Source organism: Manis pentadactyla, chromosome 1 (genome assembly GCF_030020395.1).
Source record: "Manis pentadactyla isolate mManPen7 chromosome 1, mManPen7.hap1, whole genome shotgun sequence".
In the NCBI taxonomy this organism is placed as follows: domain Eukaryota; kingdom Metazoa; phylum Chordata; class Mammalia; order Pholidota; family Manidae; genus Manis; species Manis pentadactyla.
Window position 1 is genome coordinate 12,080,001 of NC_080019.1, and position 21,990 is coordinate 12,101,990.

General features: G+C 47.8%; 1 protein-coding gene and 1 long non-coding RNA gene across 7 annotated transcripts in view; one reads left to right on the plus strand and one right to left on the minus strand.

The window, feature by feature from the left end:
* LOC130679620 (uncharacterized) overlaps positions 1–4,261 on the minus strand; it is a 152,588-nt gene extending 148,327 nt beyond the window's left edge. Inside the window, exon 1 of the long non-coding RNA XR_008992652.1 lies at positions 4,249–4,261. This is a non-coding gene — a long non-coding RNA (uncharacterized LOC130679620). The remainder of the gene's footprint in view (positions 1–4,248) is intronic.
* PEBP4 (phosphatidylethanolamine binding protein 4) overlaps positions 1–21,990 on the plus strand; it is a 222,349-nt gene that overhangs the window by 81,582 nt on the left and 118,777 nt on the right. The window lies entirely within an intron of this gene.

Consider the following 21,990-nt stretch of genomic DNA (forward strand, 5'->3'; position numbering starts at 1 on the left):
CCTCACAAGGACTGTATGGAGGAGGTACTATTATTATCCCCATTTTAAAGATGAGAGGTTAAGTAACTGGCCCAGGGTCCCACCACGGCTGGAGGAGAGGATCCATCAGAACTGAGTCTTCCTCTCTATTCTAACATTATAGAAATTTGCTTATGGTTTTTTGCTGACTATTTTGGGTACTGGCTTTGTTCCACGGAAGCTGATATCCCATCCGAGTAGTTTTGTTTAAATAGTGGAGAAACTATTCCTAGCTCATTCATTAACTTCTAACTTATATACTTCAAATACTGCATTTTTACCCAATCCAAGCACTGTAGACACACATTGTCATCAGCAAAGCCTGTTTGTGGAGTGCCCCTGGGATATGAGCTCAGATAGAGAGGGTGGAGTCACTGCTACATGGATCATTCCTCTTTGGATAGTGGCCTCTTTCCTGAATTTTGGGCTTTTCAAGTGCTCCCAGGTAATATCACACAAATCCTTTCCTGGAATGGAGCCTGAAGACAAACCCTGAGAAGCTGAAGAATGAGCTGGATACCTCTGCTGGGTAGTTTATTCATTCAGTCTTTTACCAAACACTGGCTGAACTTCACCATGGACAAAGTCTCGGTGATGCACAAAGATTTAAGACAATCTCTGTGCTGGAGGAACCTGGCAGAAAGAGTCTGCAGATCCATTACTATCATTGTGCGTAGGATGTACAGGAGCTGCGTAACAATAAAAGAAGTGGTTACATGGGAGAGGACGTTAGAGACGAATCTTGAAAGCTGTGAAGACCAAATCTAGAAAGGTCAGAAAGTGTTCCAGGCAGAGGGAAGGGTAAAGACAATGACAGGAAGGACTGGAGAGCCTGGGGTGTATTTTTGTAGCATAGCTTGAGACTTTGCCTGGTTTCAGGACAGTGTGAATGACAGATGCACCTGCAAGGCCTTGGGGGCTGGAACTAGACACCCGGCCCCTGATCACTGTTGACATCAGCCCTCTCAGACTCAGTGGAGCAGGTCAACACTCATTGTGAGAGGGGCTCTGACTGTTGTTACACACAAGGGAAGGCCAAAGTTGGTAAGCGATTTCCTCTTAAAAAAATAATACTGTATGTATATCAATTATACAAAAATTAAAGTAAAGAAAAACAATTGACTCATATTGAAGATTACTACTGAAATGATCTCTATGATTTCCTGACCAGGGAGAGAATGGGGTGAAATTACCTGTTGTGGCAGGAATTGTGCGTGAGAGCCCAGCCCTTGCTCACAGCTTGCGTCATCTTGCACTTGAGTCTCACTGGCAGTAAGGCTGCGCACAGCTGGGCTCTGAGGGCTAAATTCATTATTACCCTAACAAGATTCACTCCCAAGGTGCTGAAGGGACGAGATTAAGAGGTTGCGGTTGTATGGCCTGAATGGGCAAGCAGGGAAGCAGCCATAGACCCCACCTAGAAAACAAAATGGGGAGGTCGACGACCAAAACCCGTGTTTCTTAAGGCCCTGATGAACAGCTGAAAATGACTTGCCCCTGGAAAAAATAATAATAAATTCCACATTATCATTTCAATGGCTGCTCACATAAATACCAAAGAATCAGAAAGCTGGTGCCTCATGTTGCTCCCAGAACCTAAGAAACGGTATCTTTCAGTTATCGGATTTTATTTCTTTGCCGTGTTACATTTTATACATATTTATTCATGCAGAACAGAAGCGCAGCGTTATTGAGGCTGCCATGGGAGCGGAAGGAAAGCTGTTATACATAAGAATGCACTGCATTTACATTGTCACACTTTGCAACAATTGAACTATATGCAACTGTTTTTTTTTAATAATAAAAAAACTCTGGTTTGCATTTAATTTGCTGATTTTTTTTTCTTTCTTACTCTTGCATTTTCATGTGCCACAGAAATGTGAAAGGGGGAGGGGTCATATCTTTGAAGATACATTGGGTTGGGGGCTGGCAAAGAGGGGTCCGGGATCCAGAGCAAGTTTATAACTATTTCTTTTTTAACAGATGCAGTTAACTGAACTGCAAGACATTCATCTTCCAATTTAATAACCCATTCTCCCTGCATGGAGACAGGGGTATTATAGTGCTGGATATTGCTTTTTGGGCTTTTGAGTGTCAATGATGAATCCCCATCTTCGAATAAGATACATTTTCATAGTAATTGAAATAATTTTTTGCCTCTTCATTTTCCCAGGCATTTAAAAAGGGGTTTTGGACTTCTTTCCCTTTCCCCTGTCCTGAACTTATTTTCTTTTAATTGAAATTCCTCCACACCTGATGCAGAGAGCCCTTGCTTCCAGCCTCTGTGTTGCCAGGGCGGCTGTCTGCTCCACTGTCTCAACCCAGCATAGGCTCCAAACCCACAGAGCTGGTTAGGGGGACTAAGACATCAAGGCCTGATTCCTGGCTGGGTTTGGCTTTTCCCCTCCAGCTGCTTAGCAAGATGAGTTGTCCCTAGCAGGGGGGCAAATGTGGTAGCCAGGCATCTGGGAAGAGCCGGGAGAGGAGCAGGAAGGCCCCCAAGCCTACAAATCCTGAAGCTCACACACTAGGCTGACCCTTACGTCCTCCTTGGGCCCCTAAGGTCAGGATTCTACATGCACCCCTCTGGCTGCAGGTGACCGCGTTCCTGGGAGTTAAAAGCAATATCAGTGTGTTCAGGACAGCATTACTTTCTCAAGAACACAGTTTGGGAGGGGGTAATGGAAGCGCTGAGTATCATATATTTCATCGGCCGCTCTGTTAGCAGGGTTCCTTTCAAGGCTGTACTGGTGAACTTGGGAGGGAAAATGTTACCTCCTGAGACATCTTTTCCTCTCCCCCATGGCTATAAATGAAGAGAAAAAAATATACCTAAGACTATAAGGGGCTTAAGAAGAACACTGGAGGCACAGATTTTCTTGTCCTTTCTCTTCATACCCAGCCAGGGAAGGATGATTTTGGCTGAAAAGTGCTCAGTTGAGGCTGTAATTTAACTTTGCCTATAGGAATTCTCTTCTTTCTGTGTCTAATCTTTCCTAATCTAGTAAAAAGAATTTGGAAGTCAGGATCAGGATTTAGAACCAGTCTTGGCAAGAAAATCAAAGCTGTTGAGTAAATGGTCAGGGAGATGCCTTTCTTCATAGTAACAGGATGTGCAATCGTATAACATTTCTGGACATGAGAGACTCCATTTTGAAGCTCCATTTTCCTTTCTAGCTCCTGAACTCTTAACAAGCGACTCCTGAATTGGGCCCAGAATCAGTAACTGTCTTACAAGCAGTTCCTCATAAAATCCAACAAAACAATTGGCATTCAGACCATACAACTCTTGCTATGAACTTCTGGATGACAGAACAGTTAACTGACACATACCAACAATAGTTTTGTTCACTAGCGCCAATTCAAACCATCAGAGGGACTCGAAAGTGGCTCGACCAGTTAGCACTAAATGAAGTGGGTTTTTTTTTTTCTCTTCTTTATCTAAATCGTGTAATTACCCTCTTTTTTCTTTACCATTAAAAATCCCTGGCTTTCCCCCCACCCCAACCCATGAGACACTTTTCTGGGGACTCTGGAATCTGTGCTCCCCAAATTGCTATTCTGAGAGCCCAAATAAAAGGCCTGTGTGTTCTTTTTTAGTTTCACCTCCTTTTCTCAATTGGCAGGAAATAATACTTTTCTGCCTCTTCATTTTCCTAGGCACTTACCAAAAGGCTTTTGACTTCTTTTCCCTTCCCCTGCCCTAATGGAAAACAGCCCTCAGGGCCCTGCTGCGTCCTAGCTCCTCAAAGCTCCTTGCAGCTCCTCACAGACAGGCTGGGCGCAGCAGGGTACTGGGCACCTGAGTGAACTGCAGACAGGAGTCTCTAGGCCTGCTTCATCCCTAGGCCAGGAGGCTTGGTATGGCAAGGGGACCAGGGCCTGGATTTTAACCTCCAGTCTTGTGCCTCCATTCATGTGCCTGGGGGCTTTGGCACAGTGTGTGCATTGCTTCACCCTCCTGGCAGTAGATGGTAGCTTTTGAGTGAGAAAGATCCAGATTCAAATCCTGACACTACTGTTCTCTAGCTGGGTTAGGTAAGTAGCTTGACTTCATCCACAGTAGTGGCTCTATCATAAGAATGATAGGCCTTTTTTGGTCCTTTACTACCCATGAGAGACAGAAGTGAAAATACATTTTCTATAACAGAGATGGGGGCCCACACCTGAACGTGAATCATCCTCTGGAAAGAGGTGCTGGCTGAGGATCTGCCAAATAACAGAGGGGACCAGGAAGGAGAGGAGAGCAATAGCTTGCTTGGCCTTGGCTTCTAGACAGAGGCTGGACTCCTGTTCCTGCTGCTCGGGTCCTCTAACCCAGCTGTCCTGGCCTCACTATTTCTCCCCACCTCAACCCCAGGGCCCAGCAGCATTTCAGTGCATTAAAGGGTCCTGCTTCACTGGGGACTTTCTGGCTTTGGGCAGCAGCAACAGGAAACCTTTCTTTTATGTCCCTGCAAGGAAGGAATAAGTCCAGGGCACCTGCAGAGCATCCTCCATGCTTCCCCAACAATTCCATCTAGGGCCATCCTTGATATTGAAACTTTGTAGATGAGGATTGTTCCAGACCTAAAGCTCTCTCTGTGGCAGAAGCTAGGGGCTTCTGTGGATAGGTGAGAAAGCCATTCAGAGCCTGTGAGTCTACTGCTTGGAAAGACCTGTGGCTTATTCAATTTTTTCAGTAGACTTTGTTTTTTAGAGCAGTTTTAGAGTCACAGCAAAGCTGAGTGGAAAGTACAGGAAGTCCTTTTATAACTCTTATCCCCACACATGCATAGTGTCCCCTACTATCAACATCCTGGACCAGAATGTTTCATTAATTTACAATCAACAAACCTGCACTGATATGTCATTATCACCCAGAGTCTACAGTTTACATTAGGTTTCACTCTTGGTATTATTCATCCCATGGGTTTGGACAGATGTACAATGACATGTATCCAGCATTACAGTATCATGCAGAAGAGTCTCACTGCCCTAAGATTCCTCTGTGCTCTGCCTATTGCTCGTTCTCTCCCTTCAACCTACAACCACTGATCTTTCTACTGTTCCCATAATTTTGCCTTTTCCAGAACGTCATGTTGCTGGAATCACATAGTATGTAGCTTTTCAGGTTGGCTTCTTTCACTTAGTAACATGCATTTGAGGTTCCCTCATGTCTTTTCATGTCTTGAAAGCTCTTTTTTTTTTTTAGCAGTGAATAATTTTCCATTGTCTGGATGGACCACAGTTTATTCACCTACTGAAGGATATCTTTGTTGCTTCGAAGTTTTAGCACTGCTGAATAAAGCTGCTATTAACATCTGTGTGCAGGTTTTTGTGTGGATGTTTTCAGCTCCTCTGGGTAAATACCAAGGAGAACAATTGTTGGATAACATGGTAAGGGAATGTTCAGTTTTATAAGAAACTGCCAAACTGTCTTCCAAAGTGGCTGTACCATTTTGCACTCCTATTAGCAATGAATGAGAGTTCCTGTTGCTCCACCTCCTCACCAACATTTGATGTCATCAGTGTTCCAGATTTTGGCCATTCTAATAGGTGTGTGGTGACACCCATTGTTTAAATTTGCAATTTCTTAATGATATGAATGTGGAACATGCTTTCATGTGCTCATTTGTCACGTGTATATCTTCTTTTGAAGTTTTTTGCCCTTTAATTAATTGGGTTGTTTGTTTTCTTATGGTTCGGTTTTAAGTTCTTTGTGTATTTTGTATACCAGGGCTCTGTCAGTTGTCTTTTGCAAAGATTTTCTCCCAGTCTGTGACTTGTCTTCTCATTCTTCCTGTGTATCCAGCAGACTCATAGCCCCTGTTATCTCCTTATAAAGCTGCAAAGAAACCAGACTTGCTGTGGAGGGGTGTGGCTTCATAGAGAAATATGTGGCCCTGTGACCACCACTCACTTCAAACAAACACATTTACTCATTTCTTAAACCCTCAGATTGTGCCAGGCACTATTCTAAGTCCTGGGGATGCATCAGGGAGCAAAACAGACACTGCTTGTGGAGTCTTGTGGACCTCACTTTCTAGTAGGGGAGATACACGCTAAAAAATAAACAGGGACATATACTAAAAGTTGGACATCAGAGTACTATATAGCTTTCTAGAATTAGTCCAGTGTGAAAAAACTGAGCAGAAAAAAGAGATTAAAGGTGCTGGCATGGGGGAGGTTTGCCATCAAAATAGGGTGGCAGAGTGGGCTTCATTGAGAAAGGGATTTTAAGCAAAGAGGATGCCAAGAGGGCAGAGAGGTCAGGCAGAGGACCAGTCGGTACCAAGGCCAGGAGGCAGGACTGTGCCTGGTGTGTTTGAGGATGCCAAGAGGCCAATGTGCCAAGAGGCCAATGTGGCTGGAGTGGAGTGGAAGGGCATCAGGAGGGGATTTCTTGACAGACTCGATGAGGGAGTGAGAGGAAGGAGAACCATGACACCAATTGGAAGGATGTCATTCACCGAGATAGGGGAGAGCAGGTTTGAGGTGGGGATGGGTGGGTGCAGAGGTCAGAAGTTCTGTTTTGGACGTACCTGTGTAGGTTTTGTGCTGTTAGACATGGTGGTGGAGGCTGTTGGACAGATGGGTTTGGAGTTCAGGGTAGTTTATGTATAAGACTCTAGGCTGAGTGCTGTGGGGAATAAAAAGAATACAGCCCAATTCCCCCACCCCTGCCCCTGTCCAGGAGTCACTGGGCAGCTGGAGGGGGTGCAGGAGGGCAACCCATGAAACAGGCATGCCCACCAGAGGCAGCTCCTCCAACCTCCCTTGAGGCTTGAAGGCAAGTGAGCAAATCCAAGCCACCAAAATTTACACTACAGAGACACTCATATGAAAAAAAACCCAAACACTTTGACTGCTCACTAGTAAGAAGTCGGCAAGAAGAGGGGCCCAGGACAGCACTGCCCCTTCTCCAGGTACAGTAAAACAGACACTTCAGATTTTGAAGATTATCACAAGGGGAACTCATGATCCACCTGTCTTCCCATTCCCTTGCAAGGCAGGTAAAGGAAGAGAAGGAAGGCTGAGAAGGGTCCGCTGGCTGCAGGAGCAGGCACTTCAGCTCTCCCCGTGTCCTTGGCTTTGCCCCCAGCCACCTATCACGCAACCAGATAAACCCTGAATTGGGCAAGGCTGGGTGGGTCCTGCTGTCTGTGGTCTGTGCACGCACAGAGCCCACTATTTAAAGAGAAATGGGCTATTACTATGGATCCACAACATGTTAGACCAACATAAGGCCAAAGCAGTAATATCAGTAACGCAGGCCCCAGGATTAACGTGTCAGCTGTGGTCCTCACTCTGAAGGACGTCAGTGCCCAAGCAAGAGCCATATTTTTACACTAAACATCACTGATACTCTCTTGTTCAAGTGGCAGATGGTGAATTTCATGCAATGATGTGAGCAAGGCCCTTCTAGTTCTAGCCTGAAGCTCGGAGAAGTTGTGTCTCTGCACCCTGTGCCCTGAGCACTGGAGCTCTCCGGGTGGAGGCCAGAGGACGCCCGTTGTCTAAGAGTGCTGCAGGTAGGAGGGGGAAGAGCAGCGAACTGGCCTTTGTCCCAGATTCTCCAGCAGGGAAAGGGGAACCAGGGCACTTTGGGAAGCCTGGGCTGGACGTGGAGGACAAGACCTGCCATCCACAACCTGAAAATCTAGTGCTTTAATAAGCCAAGGCTGATATTAGAACTGGGGCACGCAGGGACCTCAGAGAGATGGACAGTCTGGTGCAAGTGGGGAGTTATTGATACAATGTCTTTACAGGCTCAGATCTGAGCAGAAGTAAAACTGAGTTATGAAACGGGGCTTGGTTAATGAAAATGTGCATGGTAACAGCCCATCTGTGATGATTTCCACCCAGCACTTTGGCACCTCCTGACCTGAATATGTTGAAGGAGTCTGATGCCCTACACCCAGCCTTTTCACCTCCAAAGACAGAAAAAGATTTATAACATAATAATAACCTTCAGGAATCTCAGCCTACTCCTCAATGGCTGGCTTAGATCCCTAGGGATATTAACCCCTCAGGGAAGATCTTAGAATAACATCAGGGGTTTGGAATTGTCTGTTTGAGGGGCTCATCCAAGAAATGCAATTGAGGCTCATCTCCCACACCCCTGCCCCTCTCCACTCCTGTTACACAGCCTGACTCCCTTGCAGTTCCTTCACGTGGCCTCTGTCCTCCTGCCACCTCTTTGAACCCCTGGGATGCCCTTCCCAGCCTTCCCACTTGCCTAACTCCACCTCTTCCATTAGGGCAAACTCAAATATCACCATCTTTTGGAAGCTTTACATTCAAGCTGCACTTTAATAACACTTATTAATTTTTTTCTTATAAAATTCATGTTCAGGGCAGAAAATATAGAGTTTATTTAAAGTGAAAAAAATGAAAACCACCCATCATTTTGAAGTATATACTCCTGGTCTGTTTTTCCTGGGTGTTTATACATACTCTAAATGGGAACATACTGTACATACCTTTTTGTGATCCGCTTTTCTGCACACACACCCCAACCTTCCACTTAAAGCTATGCAATAGGCAAAAAGAAGGCAGTTGAGCACAGTGGTTATGTGTGGGTGAGCTCCAGAGTCTGTGTTCAAATCCTGGCCACACCACTACAGTCCTGAGACTTGAGCAAGTTACTCAGTGTGTTTCCGTGTTCAGCACTGTGTGATTTACACCGAATTTTAATCTATTGTTTCTTTTTTTCTCTCACTCAACTGTGAGTTCATTGAGGTCAGAGTCCAGTTCATCCTTCCGTCCTCAGCATCTTGCTCTCACCTAGTAAACATACCCAAAATGTTAAATGCATGAAAGACACCAAAGAAAAAGGGCCAGCGCTGGGAATGCCATAACAGTTCCAGAAAAGGGGGGCCCAGGATTTGCGCTCGCGGCCGTTTGTCAATCGCAGCAGCTAGAGCGGGACAATACATTTTCTTTGGCTCCCATTCCCCCATTGGTCGGGCCCCGCGAGGGTGACTGTGTGACAAGCTAGACGCCCGGACGGGCCTGCTCCGTCAGCCGTACAACTTTGCCACGGAAGTTGCCATTTCTAATTCACGCGGCTCCTCCCGTCCCTGAACGCGGACCGGCCGGAAGCGCCGGCTGCGAAGCTGCGGCTCGGGCGCGGGGGCTCTGCTGGCAGCGCGCCGGGCGCGGGGGCGCGGGGAGCCGGGGCTGGGCGCCGGGCCGCGCCGGCCACTGCGCTGGGGGCGCTCCCCACTCCCCGAGATCCGGGCGGGCCAGCCGGTGCCGGAGGCTGGAACCGAGTTTCCTTCCCTCCCACTCTCGGCGGAGCCGCGGCGCTTCCGAGCAGGAGGAGGCGGGGTCGGGGGGCCGCGAGCGCCGGGCGGAGGGAATCCCTTCCCCAGCGGGCGGCGCCTTTCCTTTTCTTAGCTCTTCCCCGAGGGTCCTCCTGGCGCGGCCGGGAGTGGCGGCGCGCTCCACCTGGCCGAAGGGGACCGTCGCCCGCGCCCGCCGGGTGCCCGGGCCGCGGAACCGAGAGGGACGCCGGGGTCCCCTCGCCGCCGCCGCCGCCCGTGGGTGGGCAGCCGGGAGACTCGCTGCAGGGAGACCCCGGGTGCTTCCCAGCCGCCCGCAGCTCTTCCAGGGCTGCCCTGAGCAAAGAGCTGTTTTGTCATTTGGAAGAAACACCTTTCCCCCGCCCCCAGGCTGTCTCAGAAATGGCCCTGAGTCAGGTCTGAGTCACAGGAGAACGCGGGCCCCCTCTCCCCGGCTCCTGCGGTTCTGGCGGGTCCCGCCTCCGGCCCCGCTCCCCACCCCACCCCCCGGGAGGCCTCCGCCTTGCTCCGCACCCCGGCGCTGCCGCGGGACACCGCGCGCCCCAGCCTGCGCCCTCTGCCGTCGTGATACCGGCCGCCCGGGTGCAACCACTGCCACGCCGCCCAGCCCCTGGCTGCCGGGAAGACAGCTCTTCTGGAGACGGCCATCCCGTCCTCAGACCGTGAAAAGGCCACCGTCTGTCCCCTGCCTCCGGCACGGCAGGCTACCTGCCCCTGCCCTTGTCCAAATGCTGGCGTCTGCCAGGGTCAGGTTGAGGGCGCTCAGCGCGGCCCCAGATCTCCGGGAGGTGGGTTGCTGTGGCGCGTCCTACTCTCTAGGACTTGGTCAGCCAACTCCGCCTCTGGCTACCTATTTCCTCACCCCTTCCACCCTCTCCGGAGCTCTCAGCCGAGAAGGTGCGCTATTTTTAGTTCTAACAAGCTGCCTGCCGAGCAGCTTCCATCTGCGGCACTCAGAGCCCTTTACAAATGCTAATGAATGGAAGCTGCTGCCTCCCAGTAACTTAGATTCTTCACACTCCCTCTTCCCCCCCCCCCAAGCTTCTTTCCCAGGGGGGAAACCGAGGCATGCGGCTAGGGTATGGCCGTGTGACCAAGCCGGGCTTAGAACCCCCAGTTTCCTGTGGCCTGTTGGTGGTTCTGCCTTCACAGGTGCCTTCTGACACCTGCTCCACAGTTAATGCCAGGTCCTGGGTAAAGGTCAGAGGTCAGACAGTCCCTGACCTCAGAGAGCTGAGATCCTATGGGAGAAGAGAGCCTAGAAACTGATCCTTACAATACACAGGGGTGGCCTCACAGAGCTGCTTCTTTGGAGAACAGTGGTATGAGCACAGAAATCTCACCCCACCTGGCAGGGAGGGCGGGAAGATATTAATGAGATAGTGTCCTATTTTATAATCATGTAAGGCTTCCTGGAGGAGATGACATCCGAGCTGAGTCTGTAATTGAGAATTGGAGTTAATCAAGCAGAAGGCAGGGGGCATTCTGTGAGCAAAACACAGGGCCAAGAAAGAAGCAATTTGGAGTTGCTAGAGGAGAAAATGATCTGTGTGCCAAAGTGGGAGGTGAGGCTGGAGAGAATGTCGGTGCAGGCAGGGAGAGGCCCTGGTCAGGCTGGCATTTTAAATGCAGCATTCTGGAGGCCAGGAGGAAGGTGAGTTTGATGGGATAAGAGCAGAAGCCGGGAGACCAGTTAGAGATGATAAAGCCCCTGGACCAGGTGCCATTGAAAGGATGCATTTGAGAAACGTTTGACTGTTACTTAACTGGAAATCCGGGGTGGTACATCCTTCTGCCTCCCGCCATGGCCCACTGTTAGGCTGGCAGGGAGGGCAACTTCAACCAGATATCGTCACCCAGGTGGCACAGTTCCGTTTAGAGCCGGATATCTAGAAGTCCTGGAGGGCAGGACCTGCCCTCTGTCTCTGCCATGACAACTAACGGGGAGGCAGACAGGTTGTGTTTCAGGATGCTGCTGAAGGAAGGGTGCTCTGATCAGATACGGGTCATAAGAAGGGGGGTAAGTATTCTCAGCAACTGCAGGTCGAAGGACATGGGCATGCAGGCCACTAAGCCCTGCTCACCCCAGCAAAGTGAAAGCCCCAGGCTCACCTCAAGGGGAGGACCACCCTCCCTCCACGACTTTCACTGTGAATCATAAAATGTGGCCAGTGGCGATGAATGCAGCTTCAGAAGCTGAAGGAAGCCTCCTTACCAGTGCCAGTGCCTGCTTCCCAACCTGGAATTCATGGAGCCCTTCTTGGAGCCCCTGAAATATGTTCCTGTTGGAGCAGGCGGTGCAGAAGACAGGTGTGTGACGACCCTTGGGAGGCACAGAGAAGAGGGTGGCATGGAGGGACTCACTCCCACTCGGCAGTTTTGTGTGTTTAGGGTAGTGGGCATTTGAGGAGATAAGCTCTTGCTCATTTAAGTCTCCATATTGCCTGTGACATACGGGGAGATTGCCACCACTGCCTTTCTCTGCAAATAGCTTCCTCGGTCATCTTCCCAATACTAAATCCCAGTAGGTTTGCTGAGGCAATAAAAGGTCAGCACACTAGTTATACTAGTTAAGAGTGTGGGCTCTTGTTCAGGCTCAGACTCCATCTCCTCCATTACCACTAGCTGTGTGACCTTAGAGAACTTAAGTGACTCGCTTAACCTTTTGAAACCTCAGTTTTTTATCTATATATTAGGTATATATTAGAAGTTTGAAAGAATTAATGCCTGCTTAGACACTCAGAACAGTGCCTAGAATAGTGGCCCTCAATAAATATTAATCCTGACTAATACTGCCAGAGTACTCTATCCTATATTTGGTATGGCTGTACTTCTAGCTCCTCTACCAGCTGATGAGCCCACGTGGCTGTTTTGGGATCCTGTGAAGTCTTTCCTCTGCCCCTTTCTTTAAGTCCTGGATACTTAGAAAGAGACCCCTGGACTCTGTGATCACTGAATCACTCTTCTGGGAGAAAGAACACATACTTAGTTTAGAAGAAATTGAAAACGAGATCCTCTTGTGGAGAACTGATCGGGATATAGATCACAGACTGTTGGAGCTGGAAGACGTCCTGGACATACTAATTCAAGCTGGCATTTTTCAGAGACCCAGAGAGACTGAGTTACTGTGTGATGAGTGGAAGATGGAGGGCAGGTACCCAGGTCTCCTGCTCTCAGGGTGTCCTGACCGTCACTCCCTGGCTTCAGGCTTTGCTCTCACCCCACACCTTCAGGCCACCCTAGTCCTTTTTGCCTCCCCACACCATCTCCACTTCCAGTCAGGCCTCCTCTTGCCTAGTCCGAAACCATACTGGTGCCTGTCCCTGTATTAGAGTTCAACCAGTGAGATAGAACCCCAAGAAGATTTACAGGAATGTTCAACCAACTGGATCAGGCCCACTCAGATTGTCTCTGATAATCTCCTTTACTTAAAGGCAACTGCCTCTGGACATCAATTGCAATTACAAAATACCTACAGAGCAATGACAATGTTTAATTGAATATCTGCATTCTGCAGCCAAGCCAAACTGGCACAGAAAACCGACCACTACAGTCCCGGGGGGTCCTGCAGTGTCTCTCCATTCCAGACACGTTGCTTCCATATCAGTCTTCCAAAAATTCTGCCTTGCCCTCCATTCCAAAATTTTCCACAGTGGTCCATGGTTACAAGAGAAAGCTCAACTTGCCAACTTTATCTCCAACTTACACCCCCTCCTGTAGTCAAGCTGTGGTCCTCTGAACAATAACCATCTCTCTGGGGTTCCCTTGTCCTGTCCTTCCCACTGCCGAGCCCCACCCTTTCTTCCAGGCCTTCCTATTTGGTTCTTGTAGCCCCTGGAGTTCCATCCACCCCTCCTGTGCCCTGGGCACCCCTTCTCTGAGGCACTCAGTCGCTGCTTAGCCAAACAACAGGAGAAATTAACCCAGGAATGGTGGGCAGCCGGGGAGAGAACAGCCATTGGTGCTCTTCCCTCCCGGTAAGCAGCCAGTATTCTGGTTCAAACCCTAACAAATTGTTCTTCAGATCTTATTACCAAAATGAAAGATTGGGTCTAAGTTATTATAAGTGGCAACTGAAACAATTTTCTCTCCATTTCTTTCATTTCCGCTGCCCACCACCTCCACCCCACACCTTTCTGTCAAGAGACGTTCTTAGTTCTTGATAGCTCGTTTTAATCCAGTTGACATCCTTGGACCCAAGGAAATTCACGGTCGAGGTGGATGTAAGACACAAAGGAGCCAAAACAGAAAACATCCTGACATTAGAGAGCCCCTTTTAATGTTTTAAGGAGATTCTCCCATCTCTGCAGATGGGTTCTGCTGAATGTAATCGGCATCAAATCTTGCCAAAGTAAGATGTTCCTACCAGAACAGCATAGCACAAAGAGTGTGCCTGCCTGGGTTTGCAGGCCAATCTGGTATCACTTAATTTCCTTTATGGACATGGGGTGAGGGAGCTAGCCTCGGTTTCACCATTTGTGAGACGGGGATAATAAGAGATATTTATTCATCCTAGATGAAACCCATCTCTTGGGTTTGTGGTGAGGATTGAGTTAGTCTATGGAAAGGACTTGGCTAAGGTAAGATACTTCTATATAGTGCCCCACTCCACTGCTGGGGGCTTGAGATCTCAACCTGTGGCTGGGCACCTGGATCAGGAAATGAATCTGGCATCTAGGCGGGCACTGCCTTCTAGCTTGTAGTGTCCCTGGTCATCGATGGAAATCAAGAAGCCCTGCTTTCCAAGCAGGGCAGACTAAGCTCTATTTGGACAAATACTTCTTGTTCCTTCCTGATGTTCAGTAGATTGTGCTGGGTACTGGGGATGCTGAGATAAGATGCACCAGGTCCCCAGGAGCTCACAAGGAAGATGACTGATGTGGAAGCCAGACAGTAGACCGGCTGCTATAGGGTGTGTCCTGGCACACAGGGCAGTCGATGTCACTCCTGAGTACCAGGCCAGGACACTGGGCTCAGGAAAGACTGTGTCCCTGTCACCTAGCACAGTGCTTGGCACAGAATGGAAGCTCCAAGGATCTTTGTGAATGACCAGATACAACTGTGAGTCTTGAGGAAAGCCTCTTAAGTAGGTCCCTAAGTTTTGAGCTTTGAAGACAGAGTCAGATTTTGAGAGGGCAAAAAAGATAGGAATGGATAAACAAAATGTGGTGTATCCATACAGTGGAATATTATTCAGCACTGAAAAGGAAGGCAGTTCTAACACATGTTACAACCTGAATGAACCTTGAGGACATTATGCCAGTCCCCAGAAGACAAATATTGTATGATTCCACTGTTAGGAGGCACCTAGATTGTCAAATTCTTAGAGACAGAAAGTCGAGTGGTGGTTGCCAAGTGCTGGGCGTGGGGGAGTTACTGTTTCCTGGGGTTCTGTTTTGCAAGATACAGAGTTCTGGAGATGGGTTGCCCAGTAGTGGAATGTACTTAATATGGCTCAAGTGTACTCTTAGAAATGGTGAAGATGGCATACTTTATGTTTTGAGTATTCCAGCACAATTTAAAAACAAAATGGGGCAGGAACGTGTGATGACAAAGCTATTTGGGAAGGTACTGAGGCAGAGAGTGCAGGATGTGTTCCAAGCAGGGTTAATCGGCTGATCAGGTCAGAACTTAAAGTACAGGGACGGAGGGACAGAGTCTGAGGTAAGGGCAGATGGAGGCCAAATGGGCCTTGAGGGCTGTGCCAAGGACTGTGGCATTTAAAATGTAGGCTTTGATTTCACATATGGTTGAGGTGGGTCTTCTAATACTCTCTTCAAGCTTGGCACCCACACAGACAACACAGGTACTGTGCAGCCCAGTGAGTCAAGCTATTGTTCCAGTTCTGTGCCAACTCATCTTCTTCTAGGCAGACTCCAAGGCTCACCTGGCCTGGGCCGAGAGGGCCCGTTGCACCTGGGCACCTCTGGGTGCCTCCGCTGCCACCTTCAGTTGAACTGATCCCCCTGGAGTGTGCAAGCTCCAGTGGTACTATGGCAACTACTGAGATTGGGCCTGATTAGCCTCACTTCTTTCCAGTCAAATGTCCGTAGGCAGCCTCAGTGTTGCAAACTCAGCACTTGGCAAATGACTGTCTCTGCACCAAAAGCCACTTGGATGTCCCGCCTGACTTCCGCTTGGGGCGCAGGCTCCAGGGGTGTGACAGCTGCCTGACAGGGACCTTGGCAGGCACTGCTTGTTTCACTTCCTAGCAGGCTCTTCCTAATGGAAGACAAAAGCCTTACTTGTTGAAAGTAGAAATGACTTGGCCTGTGACATTTTGGAGTTTGTTTTCTTTTTTTAAGTGTTTGAGCGCCATGGGGATACCCGTGCAGTGCTGACTTCTAGATGGAGCTGTGAACCAGATGGCCACATGACAGACCTCTCAGTGTAGCTCTGTTACTTATTTAGCATGAAATTTTAAAGCTTCAGTTATCTTCTCTAAGTCTCAGCTTTTTCATGTCTAAAATGAATGTAATAATCCCTTTCTTGCTTTGTAAGGACATCAAGAAGATAAATGGCCTAGGATGATGACGTATTTTGAAACCTGAATAACGGGGTGAATATGCAATACCATGCATTCTCCTAGGATGCTGGGACTAAACTTTCGCCAATGAGGGCATATTGTGTATGCCCCTTAATCTGCACTTACCAGTATGAAAACAGAAAAAGGAAATTATTGTTCTGAGGTTGACACTAAGCCTTCAGCTGGGTGGCCATTCCTTAAAGCCAGGCTAATTCCTTTTTGGGCCACAGTGCTAAAAACAGTCAAACTCCTTTCATGCCCTGGCTATCTGGCTGCCCAACATTGAGAAAGGAACTTGACAAGAAGAGATGCAGGAACCTTCACTATTTCCACACCCACTTCATTCCACTCTGACCAGCTGTGTCTGTTCACAGCAGAGCCGCACCTTCTCACGGGGGCATGGAGAGGGCCTGTCCTCGGTTACAATAGCAGTGAGAACAGAATGTCTCCACCTCGAAGAATTCTTCCACAAGGGCCCCACGTTTTAGAAAATGATGAGAGAGATGGTTGGGATAACAACAGAGTTTGCCCCAGGGGTGTCCCCTTAAATGTGGGCTACGCACCACGCACCGTGCACCAAGGGACACCTAGAAGTCAGGCACAGACAACCTTTTTCAGGTAGTTCTTTCCTCTGGTGCCCTGTCCATCACTTTCTGTTCATTTCCATGGCTCACAGCTCCCTGACTTGATACACTACCTTAAATGTGCACAAAACAACAGCTTGAGAGAGAAGCTCGTTGAGAATGCCTCAGTATTTAATACCAGTTACCAGCTTTTCACTTCAGTGGCCACTTCTACCTCCTCCTTTGCTTCTGGACTCGGCATGCCACTAAAATCAACTCTATGAGCTCCCCCAGGTCAGGGTTCTCCTGCGGCTTCAGAGGAAAGACTCATCTCACCAGTCCTGGGTTCAGGGGCCCTTCAGAACAGGCCAGTCCCCCTGGCTCCACCATCTTGGCTTCTAATTCTGGTCCTGCTATTTGCTTGCTGTGAATCTTGCTCACTTCATAGAGGCCAAAATACACTGGGCATCTCACCTTGCACCCCTGGTGGTCCTTCAAGGCCATGAGTGACTCGGGTATGAGTGATTGGAAGCAAGATGCAGAGAGAAGAGTGCAGCATTCAATGTGCAATGCAAGCCCCATATGATAATGAAGGCTTTGACCATAAATTGGGAATTCTTTATGGCTGCGTCAGGGCATTAAACCAAAATGGGTGTGTGTGTTCATGTGTGGGCATACACTACTTAGTATACTTTAAAAATAGCCCAAATATTTACGGTAAGATTTTGGACTACCCAGATTTGTCTAAGGAGGAAGTGAGGAGGGATGGAATAAATTAATATCCTTACTCCCACACTAGAAGATGACTAGTAGTAATCAATAATATCTTGGTGTAAATTCCACCAAAGTTTTACATCTATACATTGTTAATTTACTTTATACACTGCTTTATAATTTAACTTTTTCACATAATCGTGCATCTATTCATGTCATCAAGCTTTCTCCTGTCATTTTTAACAACTGGATGGTATTCCAGGAGTTTATGACTTTCCCTGACTTCATGTCATCAGTTTCCCTTTGTTGGACGTCGGGTTGTTTCCAGATTTTTCTTTTCTTTCACTCTCATAAATAATTTGGTGTTGGGAAAACTTAGACCTAAATCTTTGACTATATTTTTAATTTACTAAATCTTACAAGCAGCATTAATAGGTCAAAGAACGTGCATCCTTTCAAAGTTTTTGATATTCATGCTGAATTGGCCCCAAGAACGTTAAACCAATTTCTAACCCCAGACCTTCAACTCCTCACTAACACTGGGTATTAGAATTTGGGAAAATAATTACCCATTTGATGGGTGAAAAACAGTATCTCCCTCTTTGATTACAAATTAGGTTGGAATTTTTTTCATATGCTTTTTGGCCATTTGTATTTATTTTATGGTTTTTCCTTCCATTGAGGCCCATTTTTTCTTTTCAGATTTTTTTAAAATTAATTTGTCAGAACTTTTTAATACATTAACGATATATCCCCTGTTGTGTATGTTGCAAATATGTCTTTGGTCTTTTGTCTGCTTTTTACTCTGTTTATGGTAGGTTGTTTGTTTATTTTGGGTGGGGGGTGATGTAAAGGGACTGTACATTTTTGCATGATCTAATCTATCACTCTTCTTCCTTTATAACTTCTATTTTGATATAATCTTTGGGCAGGCCTTCCCCATGCAGCAGAGCATTCTTTCTCATTTAACTAACTCTAAATTCTAGAAACATAATACTTGAAGCTACTTTAACTCCAGATCTCTGGGCTCCAGGAGGTACTGCCTCCAAAGCCCCACAGGGTGAAAGGGGGGAATAGGGAAATGTAGATCTGAACACAGACCCCCATATCTAATGGGCTGATGGCTGGGAGAGGCGGTTAAACCTGTTCTAGTCTTCCACTGATGATTGGCTAGTCCAGACTCTGCTTGGGCATCCGAGTTATTTCACGTGCGGATTTTACTTCGGGTTCAACTCTTAGAAAAGCCCCCCAGATTCAGAATAATGTCAACATCCTCCCAGGTATCCCTCTCCCAGGGGCTCTCTGTACTGCCAGACCTTGTGGTCCGTGCTGACCCATCCACCCCATGCAGGGGCAGAGATCACCCCCAGGCAATTACTGGCAGGAGAGGCACAGAGAGAGAGGAGCAGGGTCGAGCTCTCCACCATGATGATGGGGAGGCTTCACCACCCACAGTGGGAACTGGGACTTCCAGGCTGTGTGCCTTCACACCTGGGACCTGACACCTCTGCCCTGGCTTGAAAATGCCTGTTTCCTGGGGGGCAGGTGGGTGTAAGTACACATGTACATGCTCACGGGCATGAACTTGCATACACACTTTCTAAAACCACTCTTTTCCTAGTTAATCCTAAATGGAAAAAACTGTCTCTATAATTTTGAAACGGGGGAGGGGGAGTGGAGCAGATAAAACCTTTTCAGTAGAAATAGCAGGAAAATGATGTACATTGAGCATGTGCAGAGTAATTTTTCTTCTGCATGCTTTATTAGAGAATTATATGACATAATTACATGTTATAATGTCTTTACACGTATTTATGGTAATTACGTCAATGCACATTTGATGTTCTGTAATTACAGTAAATACACAACAATCCTGACAAATCGCCTTATCAAGAATTCAAATTCCCTGAGTGAAGACAGAGAGAAAAGACATTAACTCTTCTGTTTCCTGATTGTCCCAGTGCATGGTTATTCCTCCACCTTCTCCAGGCAGTTTTGGAGGTTCTCCGTGTCCCTGGGTGTCATCAAGGCACAAAACTACATTCATTTCCACCAGGAATGTTCCTGAGACGAGTCCCTCCAGCACTTACACTTAGGGCAGTGCCCCCCAGCACCACTGTGTATGCTGCCTATGTAGGAGGAGGGGTTGCCAGGCTCTGATAAGCCCCCAAGGCAGGTAGGTAGTCAACATGTCGGGTGGCGAAGAGAATTGTCCTGGGAGATGTGGGGAAACACAAAGCGAGTTGCCAGTCAGGATCCAGTCCCAGTGGAAATCGAAGCCTCGTGGACAGAAACAGCCGTGGAACGAACAGTGCAGAAGCAGCATTCTTACAGACAGGCCACTGCTCAGCTCCACGCCAGTTTGTAACTCAGCAAACTCCTGAGGGCAGGACCACGCCCAGTTCTCGGGCACCTAGGATGTGCCTTGGACTTTTCACAGGGTGGCTCTGTAGCACCTGTCTGCGTGTGGCACTGCATGAGTTACCTCTGTTGGGTGGATAATTTTCTTCTCTTATATGAATATTTTTCTTTGTCTCATCTCTTCTGGATTCTGGTTTTGGGGGCTTTTGTTGTTCTTGCTAAGTAGGACCTGTGGCCAGTTTATCAAGAACCATCAGTGACTGGCGTACTGTCTCAGCCCAAAGGCCTCTGCTGGGATCTATCCATCTGTCATCCCAATCCCTCCCAAATTCTGGAGGAAGTGTTTCTTTACCTTTGCTCTCATGAGCTAAGAACCATCCACGGATTCAGGCCATTATTTATTTAGCCCACAGAAGGAGCGCTGGGCCTCCAGGAGGCAGTAGAAGACACGGAGTCCACGATTTGGACTTCCAAGTCCCCAAAGGGCATATCAGGGTCTCAGCACACAGGGTTTCCTCTTCTTGAAGGACCTCACTCTGAGGCGAGCTGTAGGATCAAAAGAACACAGGGGCTAGAGGTGGGCAACCCTCTCTGGGGAGAAGGGTACCTGCTCATCTACTTTAGAGGCCTCGAGCCAATAGATATTTAGTTTCAAAAGTTAAAAGCCTTAGCTAAATGTATGGAATTTGCAGTAAACTGTTCCCAGCTCCTGCTCTGATCTCCTTTAGTATGGAAGCAGGAATAACACTCCCTGTTTGCATCCACCGATTTTATTCCATTTCTGTGACCCAGAGAAACTAATTATCCCAGGAACAGGTGGTCTTGAAGGGAAATTTTACTGCTCCCCACAGGTGGAAACAAGAAATCTGTCACCCCAGTTCAGGCCAGTGTGGGGAAGGACTGAAATGAGGGATAATGATTCATAAAAGAAGCAAACTTATTGCTCTATTTAGTTCTTAGTCATGAAGTCTCCATGTTCCATACATACTGAAATCAAAGCAATTACAGCTTTAAATGAAGCTGGAATCCTTAGTGTAGAAAATGCTTGTTTTAGCCCAAGATGGAGGCTAGAGGTGAGTGACCCACTACTACCCCGGTAATGAAAGCGCCTGACAGCCTGCAGGCTCATCAGGGATGGTAATTGCTGCAGGCTGAGATAGGGATCGCACTGCGCTAATGATGCCCTGCTCCCATTTTTGAGACCTCACTCCACGTTTCCAGTAGGGCCAGGACTGCCAAGGAATGAACACAGCACGGTAGAAATGAACACATTAACACGCACATCTTAGCATTTTGCATTTCCCAAAATTGTTGCCATCATCTTTTCGTCTTTTTTTCTTTTTAATTGTTAATTTCTTAGAACCTGGCAAATTTAGATGGATGCCTCATCCATGTATTTCAACATGTGAGCAAGCAAAATGGAAACAGATGCAGCATTTTCTTTCTTTCCTTTTTTTTTTTCTTTTAGTGAGGACTTTGCACGGCCAGGAACCATAATTCATATTTTCTTCACACTCACAAAAGACTCTGCTGGAACCAAGTTTGTGTTGGGAAACAGATTTTTCTAGGCTCTTTCTTGGTTGACTGTTGTTGTGATGTGTTTTTAACTGCTGTTCATTTACCAACTACTAGAAAAGGTGGGCTCAGAGGGAAAGTAGACTATTTGCTCCTTTTTACACGGGATCGGAAAAGAAATGGGAAGGCTTGTGCTCCTTCGAAGGTCTTTGAAGGTGGAGAGGAACAGGGACCCACAGGATTCATTCATGTAATCAGAGCCAGGCCATTTCACAAAAGCAATTTCTTGTCCCAGAACAACAGGTGGGGAGGAAGAGAAGAAAGAAAGAAGCAGCTCTTCTACTTTCTAAGGTCGATGCTTTGGAGGTGGAGGGCAGGAGTTGGAAATTAAGTATTCGGAAGAGAAATCAGCAAGAGGCAAAAATCTCCTGCGAGAGCTGCCCGTTAAGGCTCGGTGATGGGATTGCCAACAAAGTCCACTTCAGCTCCCCCTCGCCTCGTCCCCACGGGCACGTTTGGGAGTTCAGTGACTCCCCCGGAGGGACTGTGCTCTATTCTCTCCAGGTCCCTAGAATCCTTAGCTATCTGTCCCCGAGCTACCAACTGCCGTCCCTGGGGACTGGAAATTAATTTCTTTCCCTGCCCCACGCGGCTGATCCCAGCTGGCTTGCGGCTCAGCTGGGAGCTGGGGTCAGATGCACGAAACCGCTAGATGCTTGAAGTAAATGATCAGGGCCTTGGGCCGAGAAGGCTTCTAACAATACGGAAATGGCATTTTCCGCTTAACTCAATTGTGGCGCTCCTGACAGCAGGATTCAATTATCAAGGCTAACGCGGGTCCCCCTTCCCCCAAAACCTCACCTGTGCGTTCTGGGGAGCTGTGCAGTGTTCTCCTTTGCTGGCAGCTGTGGGTGATGGGATTCCAACAAGGAAGAAAGAGAAAGGATAGTTTGCTCGTCAGCTTCAGAACTAATTCTGATGGGCAGTGGGTGGTGCCTGGAAA